Genomic DNA, 15,961 nt, shown 5'->3' with positions numbered 1-15,961 from the left:
AAATTCAGTATATCAAACTAGGTCAGAACATATTCAGAAATGCTGAATCCTGTAATGAGAATTGCAGTCATTTTATAAGCAGCATCCATGAACCTATCAGTAATTTTCTTTACATTCCAATTGCAAACAATTATATTATCATCTCTCTAGGCTCCCTGTAGAGTACTGTTTCAAATCAGATTTCTGAGGGGTGTCAGAAGAGTACAATGTACATATAAAGATATTTCGCTTCTGTGTGTCTGGTGATAAGGAACCAAATTGTGTAGCTCATCATTTGCTGGATATAATTACGACATAGGAAACAGAAAGCGAAAATGCGCTACTAGATGAATTATTGCAATTTAACACAATCTGTAGTACAAAATTAGCCTATAGTACCTCAGATGAAATAGAAGTAGTTTTCCTCTGGTGCAAAGCACCTCTGAAAGGAATGTGACACATAAACTCAAAGTCTATAAACAAAGGCAAAAAGAATGAAGAAACTTCAACTGCTTCCAAATTTGGAATATGGTACATCTAGTGATCAATTAAGTGAATCACTGCACTGTATTTCTCAGTATTTACTACATAAAACCAAAGCTGTTAGTGGTGTAAATTCATTCCTTTCATGATTTTTATGTATTTGTGTATTTGGTATTGGTTGCCAGATGGTGCAGAAAATAATGTCAAGAAAGAAATTAATAAAAAAATCATATTGACAAAAATATTCTTGTACCATTTTCGTCATATTACGCAGATATATGTACCACGAAATACCCTTGTTCCTATCAGAAAGACTAAGCAAGATTTCAAAGCCAAGTCCCTGTTTAACATTTCAGCTGCTTTAATATCCATTTATTAATTGGACAGTAACATTGGGAAAGTTCACAGATAGGATATAGGTTTGATGGATGAGGACTGAAAACATTCATCAAAGAGAAATTACATCTCTTTTGTTGTTTAATAAAAATTATTATTAGAGCAAATTACAATTAGAGCAAAAACTATGGTCTGTTTGGTTTAATTTTTGGGGTTTTTTTCCTGTAACAGCACTACTTACTAAAACAATCTTCCATTCATCCAGAAAAAAAGGCTGCAAGGTTTCAGTTCCCTTCTCAGCCTACATCTTCCACTACTGGGAACAATGCCAAGCTTTACTTATTGGACTAGCATATGAGTTGGGGAAAATGTATAAACCCCTTCTGTATCAACCATACCACTGCACAGTGAGGGATTCAGGGTTCATAGGTGTGAGGAAAACATGCAAGAGAGTTCGTGCTAATTCTCAGCAGCCTAGTGCTGATGTATTCCCGCGGAGACTATGTGTTCAGCTGTCTTCAGCTCTTGTTCAGAAGAATATTTCTGTACTCCAATTTAGACAGGTCTGACCTAGAATAGATATAGTAAAAACCCAGTGTGAACCATCAGACACAAGCTTATATTTCCAATTTTAATTTCCCAAATATTACATTTGTTGCTACTCATTCCCAGAATGAAGCTAAGCAGAGGAATCTTGGAGTAGCCCTGCTGTACAGGGCTTGCTACTGCAATAGTCAAGCTTAAACATCTTTAATTGACAAGAGGCATGATGCTTTCTCCCCATGAGTGCTCTCTTACAAACTGTATAATGCATATACAGAGTATATGCTTCCTTTTAAAAGATCCTTTGTCCTTTGGGACAAATGAGTCCTTGCTCCTTTAACTTCAGCCCTTGTTGTGCTCATTCTGGTATGCATACATCAGGAACAAGAACTTTCATATCTGCAGTGAAATCACTTTGCTACTTCTTATTGACGTTGTCACACATCGCTCCTTGATGTCTGGAACTCTGAACTCTGAGAGCTACAGATTGCCTGATTCCTGCTTACAGGGTAACAGCTTTGAGCGCTGAGTTCCACTGTGTGACTGAGGAAGTTCAGGTATCCAAAGACCCAAACTAAAAAAACTCAAGAATAACATAATGTTATTGTTGCACCTGTGGGGAAAATGCAAACAAACAAACAAGCCACAACCAAAAAAAAAAAACAAAACAAAAACAAAACCCTTGAGAATATAATGAATGAACATAATTTGAAGAAAACAGAACACAGAGATAAATGGCATTCAGTCCACATGTGCAGGCTTACTTATATGAAATTTATAACTGCGGTTATAACTGTGGTTATTGAAAGCTAGGAAGATAATGAATACTGAAATTAATTAAGTATGCTTAGTATAAAGTACACATGTTTGTCACCACAAAAAAGAACATAATTTGAGTAACCTTCAATGATGTCTTCTGAAATTAGATAAGTGCACGTATACATGTAAAAGAGAGAAAAGGCCTACTGATTGGGTTTAAAACAATGTTGTTTTATTGGAATGGCATAATTTTTACAGTTTGATACCAGAATTTATAATAAAATTTATCAGAAATATATATTTAAGACATAGGAATTTAAAGCCTGATGGAAAGATCTTTCTGTTGTTGTATTTCATAAGGATTGAAAAGTTTATATGACCTTTTCAGTTCTGGCATCACTAATATGGGATTATAAATGTCTCAATCATCTGTATCTCATAAAATTTCTGCCCTTGCTATAAATTAAAATATATGTAAGGCAAATGAGAAAAGTGAGAGACAGTCCTACAAATTTGAATTTATGGGTCTGCCCACTACTGACTCTTCTTCAAACTTTATGTAGTCTGTTTTGTAAATGAGTTTCATAGCTGTTCTGATATATTGATTTTTGCAAGATGTACCTCATGGCTCTGTGGCACTCTTCCTCACCAAAAATAACACAGTGGGAGGAAAAAATTGCAGGAAACTGACACTACAGATAGCAAAAATGTGTCAGTAGAACAACAAATTTAGTTTGATTGGACTTCTCATGCAGTGTGTATAGAAAATTATGCATCTAATTTTGTTTCAAAATGGCTTGTATTATACCATGCAATATTCAATGTAGCTTGAAATTATGTCCTTACCACTGCATCTTAGGTGGATGATTTGCTAGCTGATGTTGCTTAGAGCTAGTGTCTGTGTTAGGCAATTTTTATTCCACACTTCTCTATCTGCAGATATTAATATTGCATGATTTATAATTTCACAGGGGATTTTTTGAGAAAAGGAGCATTTTCTCCATAAGCCTTTAATATTTCCCATGCATTAGAGAAAGATTGCACCTATAGGGATGTATATGCATGAATATCAGATACAGATGTATTTTGCTCTGTTCCTAAGTTGGAGTACCTCATGCTTATCAGCACATCAGTAAACACTAATACATTTGCTGCTCTGAAACAAATGCATTATAAAATTGATGCTTTCTTTCTCCCTTTCACTCTTTCTGACTGTAATGTACATCTTTTCAACTTTCTGTGAGTTTATTTACACAGAGTTTTCAAACCACTATAGTTCTCATATAAGTGGACAGAAAACAATTTAATACAGTATTAAGAACCTCCATTTTTGATATAAAAATGACTCGATACTCTAAGCTGTTTTGAACTTATTATATCATAAATAATGATTAACCTGATAGAAGAGGTGGTAATTTACACTGCATGTTAATATGTTTTTATTAACCTCTTACACTGAAGTACACTATGATATGTAGTATCTGGGATGCTCACTGTAAATACAAACTAGTAAGAGGCTGACCTGGAAGACTGCAGATGCCTTTAGGGAAGTGAGAACCTTTAGGCTTGGTCTTCAAATTACTCAACCTTGAGTATTCAGTTACATGTAAAAACAGCTTCTTCTTTTATTACAATTCCATTCTTAGATTGCTTAAATTTCATGATATCACTGGGATATAGATGCCAAGTATGGCAGGGGAATTGGAACTGGATCAGATTTTATGTCCCCTCCAACCCAAATCTTTCTGTTATCCTTTGATACAAGGAACTGGTTCCAGGTTTAAATTCTGCAAAAATCTTAAAGCAAGACTCATTCAAAATAGGGGCACATCAGCCACAGCATGGGATTTCAAAGATTGCATAACCTGAGAACCAAGATGGACTGCTTTTGCAGCCTTTTGGTTGGATGACTCACACCAGCAAGGTGTTCTTCATAGATTTCCTGAAAATACATGAGTTTTGTCAAAACCATTAGAGCTCTCTCTCTCTTAACAGTTTTTTTTAATCATTAGGCTAAAAATCCATTCATTTTTGTCTCTATCTTCACAATTCCTTGCCTTATTTTGTGTACCCTTTCTTTACTGAGGAAGAAAAAAGAGAAGGTTCTATCTTTCACAAGATATCTGATGATCCTGAGACTAGGACACTCTCCTGGTTATAGATTATGTCAATACAAATAACTTCAGCATCTGAAACTCGTAAATAAAGTTCTTTCATATAATTGGTGGTGATTCAAATTATAAAGCTATAAAGGAAGCAGAACACTGTCAGAGGGCAGCACAGACAGTGCTACACAATTAGGTGCTGAAAACTGTGGTCAGTGCAGACTGGTAGCAGAGGGCAATCCAGAGTGAGCAATGAACCAGGTCTGGAATTCATTGACAAGGTTCAGCCAGGAGCAAACCGGGACAGTGGAAAGACTGCAGTCAAGAAAGCAGAGTAGGGCTGAAGGGTGAACTTACCTACACTGTAGGGCTGAAGTCCATCCTGGTGACAGCACAGAGACACCACTGGCATGGCGTCTCCTATGGCATGACCACAACAAGGTATTGGGATTAAATGGGGTTCATGGAGCCATGTCAAAGCATCAGAGGAAGCAGCAAAGAGCCTGAGAAGGGTCACAAAAATAATTTTGTGCCCACAATGCCCTGCCAGTGAATCTCTGGTGTCGTGCCACTTAAAATACTGAAAGATGAGTAGAAGTATTGATTCTTTAGAGGCTTTACTCCTGGAGAGGGCAGTGGCAGATATTAGGGATGGAAGGGGTTCAAGGCATGGACTTCTGAAGATACTTCTTATCATCCAGTTCCAGGTGATTTCCCATTTTGCATATGATTACTGCATATTCACAGTAACAGTGTCATCCCAAATCTTGGTATGAAAACTCTTGTGTTTCACTTTGGGAGTTTAACATTGAGGTCGTGTATTAAACTGTGTAACAGATGACTTTCTGAAGACAGCTTAAGGAGGAAAGCATCAGCATTTTGAAGATACACACAAATAGTCACACTGCATCAAGAACAGAATAAAGGCAGCTGAAGTACCTATTTTTCAGTTATCTTTCATTACAGTAGAGAACATGACTTTTAAAAGCTATGAAATCAAGAATTAAATATTCAAATTTAAATGAGGGTGAAAAATATCAGCCCTTTGATTTGGTTTGACTTTCCGACTTCCAATAAGCCATACTCTAATAGAGCCCTTTAGCATTGACTACTTATCGGTTCAAGAGGAATGTGGTATCTTGCAAAATTTAGAATTGTAACCATTGTCATCCCCAAACATTTACTTTATTCAAAAATAATTTTAAGTCATTTTTCTAGTTTTAAATGGTAAAAAACAAATACAAATAAAGTAAGACTAAGGTTTCCATTCACTTAAACAATACACTGTCTCTTTAACTGCCAAGCATGAAACATTACTGGCAATAACAAACTTCTCAATTCTGCATACTTTGCAATTACTTTGAATTGTAAATAGTGGACATTTTTTGTAAAGTTAAGTGTACAAAACATATTTTTAAATGCATAAATTATATTTTAAATGCATTAACTTACAAGAGTTAAGAAGCTGTCTTTGTGCCAGAATTCAGACTTATTTTCTTTTTAATTAGTAAGCTCATCTGACTGCATATAGATTGTGGAGGAATTGAGTCATGAGCTAAAATGATAGATCATAAAAAGTTTTTTAATTGCTACTGCCTCAGCCTTCAAAATTTAGATATTTTTTTCAAATTCTATACCAACACAAATTTATTAAATACATATTGGATCTAGTTCTGTTTCATGCCTATGCAGTCAAGAAAAGATGTCTGGCAAAGAGAAGGCTGTGGTCAGACAAAATGTCATAGTGCTATGTGAAAAAGGACAAAGTCTGCTTGGGATTAAAACCTATGAAGTTTTTATAAATGTCAAATGCTCTTTTCAGTGTAATCTCTGTTTGCAATACTACTTTGTCCTTTTTGCTCTCACTGCTCAGTAGACATTTTTCTCTTTTTAATACGAACCCATTATGTGGTTGTCATTATTAATCTTGGTTATGAGCTACCTCTATAATTAGCTTTTTTGGTTTTAGCAGAATATTTTATATAGTCAAAAATTTTTTGAGTATAAGTAAAGAGTTGTTAATAACATTCCTTGAGATTTTTGCTTATAAAGGTAATTTTTAGTAATATTTAACAACTTTCATTTTGTTTGTTCACATTATCTCATAGCATCTTTATATATTAAGATATGGATGTTTAGAATGGGGGCAAATATATCATACTAAAAGTGTTAAAATTATTGCAGTTATGCCAAATATCAGTTAATACCCAAGGGGCTATATCAACTTTATATAGAAATGAGGGGGATTCTTCCAAGATTTATAACAGACTGCATTATCTATCTCTAAACTTTTTCATCTCCTGTAGTGCCAAATCTATATATTAGATTTCATCTTGCTACATAATTTCCTGGAAAGTACCTTAAGCCTCTAAGCCGCTGTTCAATCATGACAGGGAGCTGAAATTGAGTACAATGACCTCTATTATTTTGATTGTTACTAAATGAAATGGAATTTAGCTTGCCTTCCTTTTGTTCTAAAGCAAGGGCTGTTTTCAGAAGGATTTAGATCAAGCCATAACTCATTTTAAAAAAGAAAAGAATGTTCCACTGTATAGCAAACAATGAAAAAGAAGAATGGTAAATTATATTACTTCTTATTCTATTCATATGATCATTAACCAAAAATCCAGATAGTTCAAGGTCAGCTGCAAGCTAGGTTGAACCCCTGGACCTCAATAATATTCTATTTTAAAAGTAATGTAAATATTCAATAGTTTCAATATACAAAATTTGTAATTGAAAACAGAGAATAAAGTTATATGTACTGACATGTGAGGCTGACCTTTCTGTCACAGCAGCCTTTTCTTCTATTCTTTCCTACAGTGTCAAAGCTCATTTAAAATAAATTTGACTAGATAGGGTTTGTTGTTTGTTTGTTTGTTTGTTTGTTTGTGTTTGTTTGTTTTATTGTAGAATCAAAGTAGCTTCCTTCTTATGCAGTTTAACAGTGTTGTCATAGAAAGAAAAATATGAAGCATGGGAATAAAGAGAATTATTAAGAAACCTTGATCTCATCCACTGGCGATCTAAGGATTTAGATGGTTAGAGTTGGGCATCTGGGTTTATCTATAAGAACACATAATCAGCAAAAAAATCTATATGCAATTTAAAGTATTTATTATAATTAGTAAGCAGGATAATCTAAAATACAGAAAGCTGTACATTTACAGCTTCATTACTCTAGTTTTATTTTAAGAATTGTAGTTTTCTTAAGATAAATCATTCACTTGTTCTGTCAGAAACTAAGTAGTAGAGATGTAAAATGTCTTTTTTTACTGAACATTTTTTGGCCCCATGAAGGACATTTTTTGTCCTTTTTGTGTTTCTTGTTACATGAATCTTTTGTAAGTTCATCTGTTTTAAAGGCTTCAAGAATGAGCTTAATGGAAAAGATGTTAAAAAAAAAATCACTTCATCTTAATAAAAATATGTATAGTTTAGTTTGAGTCAAAAAGGGTGTCTAGAATTTCATATGGGACTACACAATAATTTAGTCCTTGGAGTATGAATCCCTATCAGTGACACTTTTAAAAATAAATTTTTTTAGATAAAAAACTGTAGATATTAAATGACTGAAATAAAAGATTTTTCAGCTGCCAAATGTTCCTACTCCTTACCTGCACAACCAATTTTGACCTATCCCTGAGGAAAATTGAAAAAATAAACATACATTAAAGAAAGAAGACAAAATAAAAGAATTTAAATTGACTGGCCATTTTAAAATTTTGAACCTGATTTTTTTTTTTTTGTTTTTGTATTTTTAGGAGAGATTTTGGTTTATTTATGAAGTATCTGAGTGTTAATTTTGGATTCATTTCAGTATTCTGTATTTCCCTTTGTTACCTATTTTCACTTATTCTTAGTACTTTGGGAGAAAAATTAGCATTAAACTTTGACACTGTTAAAAGAAATACTGGAAAAAAACACCACAATATAAACTTGGTATATCCATTTGCTTTTTTAGGTGATTCAAAGTTCTTAAAAACTAATGATAGTTCTCATTTCCCATATTTCTATTTAAATTCTTTTCCAGGTGGGGAGAATAGTATTTGTGTAGTTATTGCCTAAATACAGGCAAACAGCAGTTTTAAGAGAGCAGTCTATCACAGGCAAACTTCTCTTTCACCATGAATAATTCATAAGCAGATTAATTTCAAAGTGTTTAAAAAGGCAATTGTCAAAAGCACATATGTAATTTGGAAGCTCGAGTTTTAACCAGGAAAATATATTTTAGAAATCTAACTTTAGGATAGAATTTTTTAATGTGTCATCTAATGCTCTATCTAGCCTCATTTTTTAAAAGCAGCAATAACTCTTTCTGTTGTTAAAAGTATTGGTTCATCGGCTTCAAAATGAAGTTTAAAGCAGTGGCAATGTTCTTTTCCCTTATTCTCTACAATGAAAGAGGACAGGCTACAAATATACATCATATCAAAACTTAAATAGTGGCAGTAGCCAATGATGAAGATGGAGTAAGCATGGCTAAACAAAGTTATTTGCATTGTGCCTGCATTACATAGCCATGTGGTAATGAAGTTCTCCAGTCTACTAGAAGTATGATTATTAGTCTAGACAAGATAGACAAACTAAAGCCTGTTTAGCATGGACATTCAGTTTCCCTTACACTTGAGACATTGTCAGGACAGCACACTGTCTGCTCATTTTCAAAAGTCTGATTAAAAATTGGAGTTGACAGTGCTGAATGTCTAAAATTGATTAAACAGTTTATAAAGAAAGATGTAAGGGTTCAGTTTATCAAGAAGAAATAACGGAGCCTTGTGTCTTAGCTTGTAAGTAAAATTCTATGGTGTAGAAAACAAGAAGCAGTGGTTTCCTTAGTGATGAAGATACAAGAAAGTCCTCTGTATTCTCTATCTTTGTATTTGTAAATAGGGCTATATGTCTTTCTAGAAGGACCAAGTAAACTGCAGCGCTCTTTTGTTTACAAAGAGACATATAGGTTGAAGTCCCTTCTGTCAATAAACTCTATACATTATGTATTTATTTATCATTATCCTTATAAATTTACTAAAAAAACCCTCAATAATCAAACTGTTCAGTGTGCATATGCAGTTTTATATAGGTACTAAGTGGGTAAATGGAAGGTGTAACAAAAGTCTGCTATAACACTAAAAAAATTAAAAGGATAAGAAAAGAAATTCTAAGGTTAAATTAAATAATTTAAATTGTAAGAATTTCCTGGGTTTGTGTGGCATGGTTTTTGTAGCAGGGGAAACTACAAGGGTGGCATTACTGAGAAGCTGCAGAATCTTTCTCTCTGTCCATCAGAGCCAAAACCAGCTGGCTCCAAGTCAGATCTGCCACTGGCCAAGGCTGAATCCATCAGTGAGAGTGGTAGTGCCTCTGGGAGAACAGATATAACACAAGGAAAATGTTATTGTGCAGGGGAAATTGCAGCAAGAGAGAGAAGTGAGAATAAGTGTGAGGAACAACTCTGCAGACTCCAAGGTCAGTGCAGAGGGAAGGGCAGGAGGTGCTCCAGGTGCTAGAGCAGAGAAACCCCTGCAGCCCCTGGTGCAGCCCATGGTGAGACAGCTGTGCCCCTGGAGCCCAAGGGAGCAGAGAGCCACTGCAGCCTGTGGAAGGAAAGCAGAGACCACGCAGGAGCAGGTGGATGTGCCCCAAGGAGGCTGAAACCCTGTGGGAAATCTATGATTTATTCTCTCCTTGGAGTGAAAGTTGTGACAGGATATTTCTTTACTCTTCTGTAGCTTCTCTTCTGAGCTTCATAGCTCATCTAAGGCTAGCATAGATTACTTTTTATCAAACCTTTTATGTAGTTGAGAGTTCCATATCTGAAGTGTATTATTGATTATAAACAAATCACAAACAATTTCATTTGAAGAAACCTTTAGGAGATAATTTTTCCAACTTCTGATCAAAAGAGAGCTACATACAAGTTGTTCAGAATCTTGTGCAGTACATTTCTAAATATCTCTAAGAATAAAACATCTCAAACTTCTCTGGGCAACCCTTTCTATGTCTTTGCCTTCTTAAACAGTCCTTCCAAAGTACTATTTAAAGCCATTCAATTAATTTGAATGAAGGCCTATCTACTTTTTAGGAGAATAGTTTTAATCACTTCTTTATTTGTTTCTGCTCTTTCTTAAGGGGCAAAATTGTGGCATTTCCTTTCTAACTTGTGTGACAATATGGGTTAATATTGCTACAGTACTTCCATTTTTTTTTCCTAAATTAATACCTCTGTAAAGTATCTATAATAAAGCACTTTCCTCCTTCACAAGGGTGTTGTAAGGTTTAATGAGATAATAATGTGCAAACCTCAAAATCTTCAGATGATAGGTCATGTTTAAGTGCAAAGCATTAATTATTATTATTTCTGTCCCTCTGAGCATATTTAAAATGCAAAAACCATCCACATGAGGATGTTTAGGTTATATTTTACCAACACTGGTTTTCTATTTATTTTACCCAGCAGCGTACTATGGGCCTCATGTATCTCTCCTATATTTATCTAGTTTTCTAGAGTTCATACTTCCCAAATCCATGGCTTATATTAAGTTATTAAAAAAAAAAAATCTCATTATAAATTTAGCACATGTAAGCAAAATAACTTGTTTAGGAGGTAGGGTTGTTTCCATTTAATAAAAATTTAAAAATTATTAAATGCATAGGGATTTATTCAGGGAAAGGGTCTATGACAACAAACGTGTCTTTATTAATTTGATGTTTTGTTACTGTAACAAAAGATGTTATAGCCCTGTAAATATGATTATTGCATTGGGGGATGCAGTGCAGAGGCTCAGCCTTGCCATGGCCTGAGCTGAATGTCTTTGATTTAACCCCAAGCAGCAGCTGCTGCCTCACCTGATCCAGCTTCAGCCTTGGGGCTACTGTGCCCACCATGGATAGACTTGTATCCACCCTGGGTGTGGCTAGATACCTGTAAAAATTGACAGGCTTCTTCCACAGAACTTGATCATATTTTATCAAGCTACATGTACAAGACATATTTTTCTGTTCAAAGTGTCTAAAAGCTTCATTTTAACTGGACGAAATGTTGTGGCCTAAATACAGCCCAATCACGTGAAACTGGAAATAAGTATTACCTAACTTAGAATACAATATGAATGCATGAGGTCACATTTGAGAGCAGAGTATGCTGGTGTTTTTACAGAGGGCTATGTAGAGCTGAAAGAGCTCAAACAGGTTCAGTTCTATTAGTTTTGCTTTTTGGGAGCAGTCCCTGGAATAAATTGCTCCAATAATTAAACCTGAGTCTTGATTAGCGAGACCCTGCTGGAGACAGCCTGGCATCAAACCAAAAACCTGCAGGTACTGAATTCTAGACATCCTGTAACCCTCTCCTATTTTCCCAAGGGCGTGTCCTAGGCTCTGGAGGAATTACAATGGGAACCTTGGCTGCCTCAGCTGACATTGAGAAAAAGGTTTTAAGTAAAGAGAGCAAAATGAGGTAAATGAGAATATGACTGCTACCATGAAGATTAGAACATTTAATAGATATTTTGAGTCTTCCGCCACTGTTTCTCTTTAAATGTTGATTAGGTGAAAAGAAAAGAAGCAAAATGCATAGCAATTAAAAAAACATATCAGTAAAAATAATGAAGTTCATCAGAGTACCATTCAAAGACGTATTGACTTTGAAGGCTGCTAACAGCTGTTGTGTGTGTGGCTTTTCAGTTTCTATTCTGCCAAAAGCTTCATGCAATTTACTGCTGGAAGAAGACAGAAGGGATTCAGGAATATTCTGGAGGGCAAGGAGCTCATAAAATAACAGTGGTTTTATGTTAAAGTGTTCAGAGTCAGAAGAGTCAGATCATATTCTCATCCCTAGGCATGCCATAGTCAGAGCAGCAGGAAAGGCATTTTTATTCACCTTGTTGAGACTCAGCTTGTAGGACACCAATTGTAAAAATGGGAACAGTTAAATTATATTGATTTGATTTGGGGTTTTTTTCCCTAAATTACTTTTTATCTGTCTTTATCCCTTCTCCTCATTGTGTTTTTTTTGAAATTCATATTGAATTTTATTTTGAAAACAATACTAAATGGTCTACTGTCTATTTCTGAATGAATTAAGTACCTGTAACTAAATATAAAGTCATTAAAAAGAAACATTTTGCTGTCAAAATGTCTTTATTATTGTTACACATTGTAGCTATTAAGAACACTGCTCTTGTGTAGATTGCTTTCACTGTCTCTCCAACCCTTGTCTCTCTAGCCCTTGTCAGACAATTTGTTAATTATCCTGTATGACATACAGGGTGCTGTTGTCAAATATAACTGAAGAATTGCTACTTAAAACAATTCTATCTTTTAAAAATATTATTTGTTCCATTAAGAAATTTCCCTATTATCAAGCCCCAGTATTTAATTTCTGGAAAAGTTACTTACAAAATATTTTTATATTCAATCATACTCAACACATTTAATATATGCAAACTAATTCTAACTGTAAAGAAATATCTACCAGTGTGCAGCAATGAATAGTATGTATGATCAGATCTTGTAGAAGACAGTACTATTCTCATGGGATTTATGTTCGTGCTTTTCTTTTTTCCTTAGAGTTGCTTAAAGGTTGTTTTTTTTTGTAATTAAACAGTGAAAAGTATTTCCATCATTTTCATTATCTTTCATATCATCAAAGCAAAACAAGAGACATTTGGAAAATGGACCTTCTGAAGCAAAGAAAATTACAGAATATTATACAGACCAAAAAGGAAATGACAGTTTCAGCGCTAGCACATTTGAAGACTCATTCACATGTTCACAGCATGAACAAGTCATGATAACAAAGGCAGTTAATGATCCTTTCCTTTTTCTCAGAATTTATAGCTTAAATACATTTTTAAAACAAACTTCTGAGCTGTTATCCTTAATTGCCTGTCAACATTAAAATTAGAATAAAAAACCTCACCAACCATTATCAAGTACATGTGTCACAAAAACTAATGTATTTTTACACATATTGTTGCATACATTTTGTACTAAAATGCTGAACTTCTGAGACCTTGGAGGTCTATTTCTGTCAAACTATACACAAGAATTTTTGTTTTCTCTCTATCTGGATTTCCTGAGTCTTTGTATATACAAAATCCCAACTTAAACCAATAAAAACACCACAACATTCCCCCCCCAAAAAAAAAAAACAAAACAAAACCAAAAAACCCAAACAAGCAAACAAACGAAACCTAAACTAAATAAAACATAACAAAAAACCCACCCCAAAACAAAACAAAACCACAAAAAAACACAAGCAAAAAAATAAAACCCAAAACCCAAAACAAAAAACAAAACAAAAAGCCAGAGCTCTCAACCTTGTCCTGTTTGTCCCTCTAAGCACTTCAGAACAGCCTGAATAATTTCCCATTTTGCCATGCTACCCAGAATTATGCACTCCTTCAGTGAGATGCTGTCTTTATTTTTAGGTACAGGGATGACAGGGATGGATGAGCATTTTACCAGTACTTTCTGTAGCCAACTGAGCCAGTCAAACTGGACTCTCATGATGAGAAATAAACATCACTCTCATAGATGAAGGTCTTTAATTTATACCTTGGTCCTACCTACAGCTAAACTATAAGGCTGACAAATTAGCACTGTGAGAAATAAATGGATTTTCATGAGGAGAGAGAGGACTGTTCTTTATCTTTGTCATATCCTAATCACATAGAACACTAGGGTGTTTTTTTTGTTTATTTTTTTCCTTTATTTTTATGACAAAAGCAACTGTAAGTCAGTATGAGCAAATGGACTTCTTGGCTTTATACTTAAATCTTGTGCAGCTGGTTTTAGCTACCAGTAATGTTTCCTATTGTGTTTTTTACATTCAGATTCAATGAATCTCCACTGAATTGACTTGGTAACTGCACCCCATGGGTAGACTAAGTGTTCTTTGGGCTATTAAAGTGCCTGTTGCCCTGGAGCTTTCCTGAAGTGGATATAAAGTCCAAACAGCAGCTTGGAAAACACACAGTGAAACTTTGAAAAAAAAAAAAAAAGTAGCTGCTGCTTCTTGAAGTTTCTGGTCATATTTACAATAAAGTGTGATTGGTAGAGCTAAGAATATGATTAAATGGTTCATAGTTTCCAAGTAGCCTTTCTCTTATTCTCTTGGGTATATATTAGTAAATCATGTCTCAATTATAGGAGCCACATCCTTTTCTGCAGAGATGAAACTCTGTTAAGATGATCTCTGGACTTTCTGGAGTGTTTGCAGCTCACTTGGCTTTCCATATCTATCAAATTATCTACTCTAAGCTACTACAGAAGCATGTAATGAAAGGCATTTCAGTGTAATGCATTGCACAGAAATATAGAACTAACTGACCTGATAAGAATCAGAGGCAACTTCTATTTTGCCTGAAATTGCAGACATAGTGAGCTAGATTCTGCTACTCTTGACTGTATTTCTGCAGCACTCCTTGAGTTTTATGTGACATTTGAAATATTTATTTTAGGTATAATGAAGCTCATAGGATGTGAGTAAAAATGTAATCACTCTTTTTTTTAATAAATGTTTTCAAAAGCTTGTATGGCTACTTTGTGAACTCTTTTCCAGATTACGCATCTCACATGCTAATGCTTCAGATATTTCACTGGATGAACAAACACCAATGCCTTTCAAAGTAAAGCCATAGATTTGTAAAGGTGTTATCTGATACTTAGTTTTCTGTGATAACTAGCTGCTGTCCTCTGATTCTGAAAAGTGGGAATGACGTTTACATTGATCTTTCGCAAAAAATGAAACCTCATTAAAAGAACTCTGTCTTGAGTGATTTACTATCATCCTGAATTAAGCTGATGTATACTTATGTGCTTTTGGCATTGTAAAAGAGAAAATAATTTGGTTTTGATTTTGGGTTTTTGTTTGTTTGGGCAGGAGGTATTTAAATTACTCTTCACGTCAGTGATACAATTTCTAAAATTTTTGTATTGACTTAGAATATTTTTCTGCTTGTAATTCGGTTCCTACTTTGCTGTAGTTTTAATGTTTGAAGACAATCTCACTAAATCAGATCTTTTTAGTCTGTGCTGACTCCCACAGAATAAACCTGGGGATAAATTCTGATTTTAAACATATTCCTGTGAAGACAATGTAACTAAGGAGCTGATGAAGGCATTATAATAAATTTCAGAGACTTACACTGTTTTTTACATCTCAGTTGGCAAATGGTCAAAATGAGCGTTAATCTTATATTTTAGAATCTTTATCTGAATTTTGAGGTGAAAAATACTGGCAGCTGGATCTTCTCCATGAAGTTTATTAAAGCATTAAAACAAAAAGGCTAATTTCAAGGGAAATTTGCAGCATATCATTACAAGGAGTACTTCTCACTGTGTGAGTGTTCAGAATGATGCATCTTGAAAAGTTGATCAATTTTATTTTATAACACCTTTACAGGAAATCTAAGGGTAATTTGAAAGATAAAAACATTTAACACAAAAACGTGGAGTTGTGATTATAAGAATTGATGTTTATTTCTACTAGATAGACTTTATATGGAAACATATCTAAGGAATGGTGAACTTTTACAATTTCTTTCAATTTAAGTCAAAGATATCGGAATTAGATACTGAAGTGCTCTCAACTTATGAGCCTAACCACCCTAAGAATTAGCTGGAAATTACCTGGCAAGGTCTGTTTATGTATTCTATTCTAGCTTGTAGAGGACAAGCATTTCATAGAAATATCTTGAATTAAAAATCTTCTGTGTAATTGTGAAATTTTCTTGGAGTTCTACTTGTCTGGA

General features: G+C 34.4%; 1 protein-coding gene and 1 long non-coding RNA gene across 2 annotated transcripts in view; one reads left to right on the top strand and one right to left on the bottom strand.

Annotated features, from left to right (window-relative positions):
* The window catches only part of EYS (eyes shut homolog), a 765,693-nt gene that overhangs the window by 203,022 nt on the left and 546,710 nt on the right, over window positions 1-15,961 (top strand). The window lies entirely within an intron of this gene.
* Window positions 806-15,961, bottom strand: part of LOC140683665 (uncharacterized) — a 33,318-nt gene continuing 18,162 nt past the window's right edge. The window contains exon 2 of the long non-coding RNA XR_012054910.1: window positions 806-1,368. This is a non-coding gene — a long non-coding RNA (uncharacterized lncRNA). The remainder of the gene's footprint in view (window positions 1,369-15,961) is intronic.

The sequence above is a fragment of the Taeniopygia guttata genome, chromosome 3, assembly GCF_048771995.1.
Source record: "Taeniopygia guttata chromosome 3, bTaeGut7.mat, whole genome shotgun sequence".
Lineage (NCBI taxonomy): Eukaryota > Metazoa > Chordata > Aves > Passeriformes > Estrildidae > Taeniopygia > Taeniopygia guttata.
Note: the sequence above shows the minus strand (reverse complement) of the source record. Positions and strands in the feature narration are given on the sequence as shown.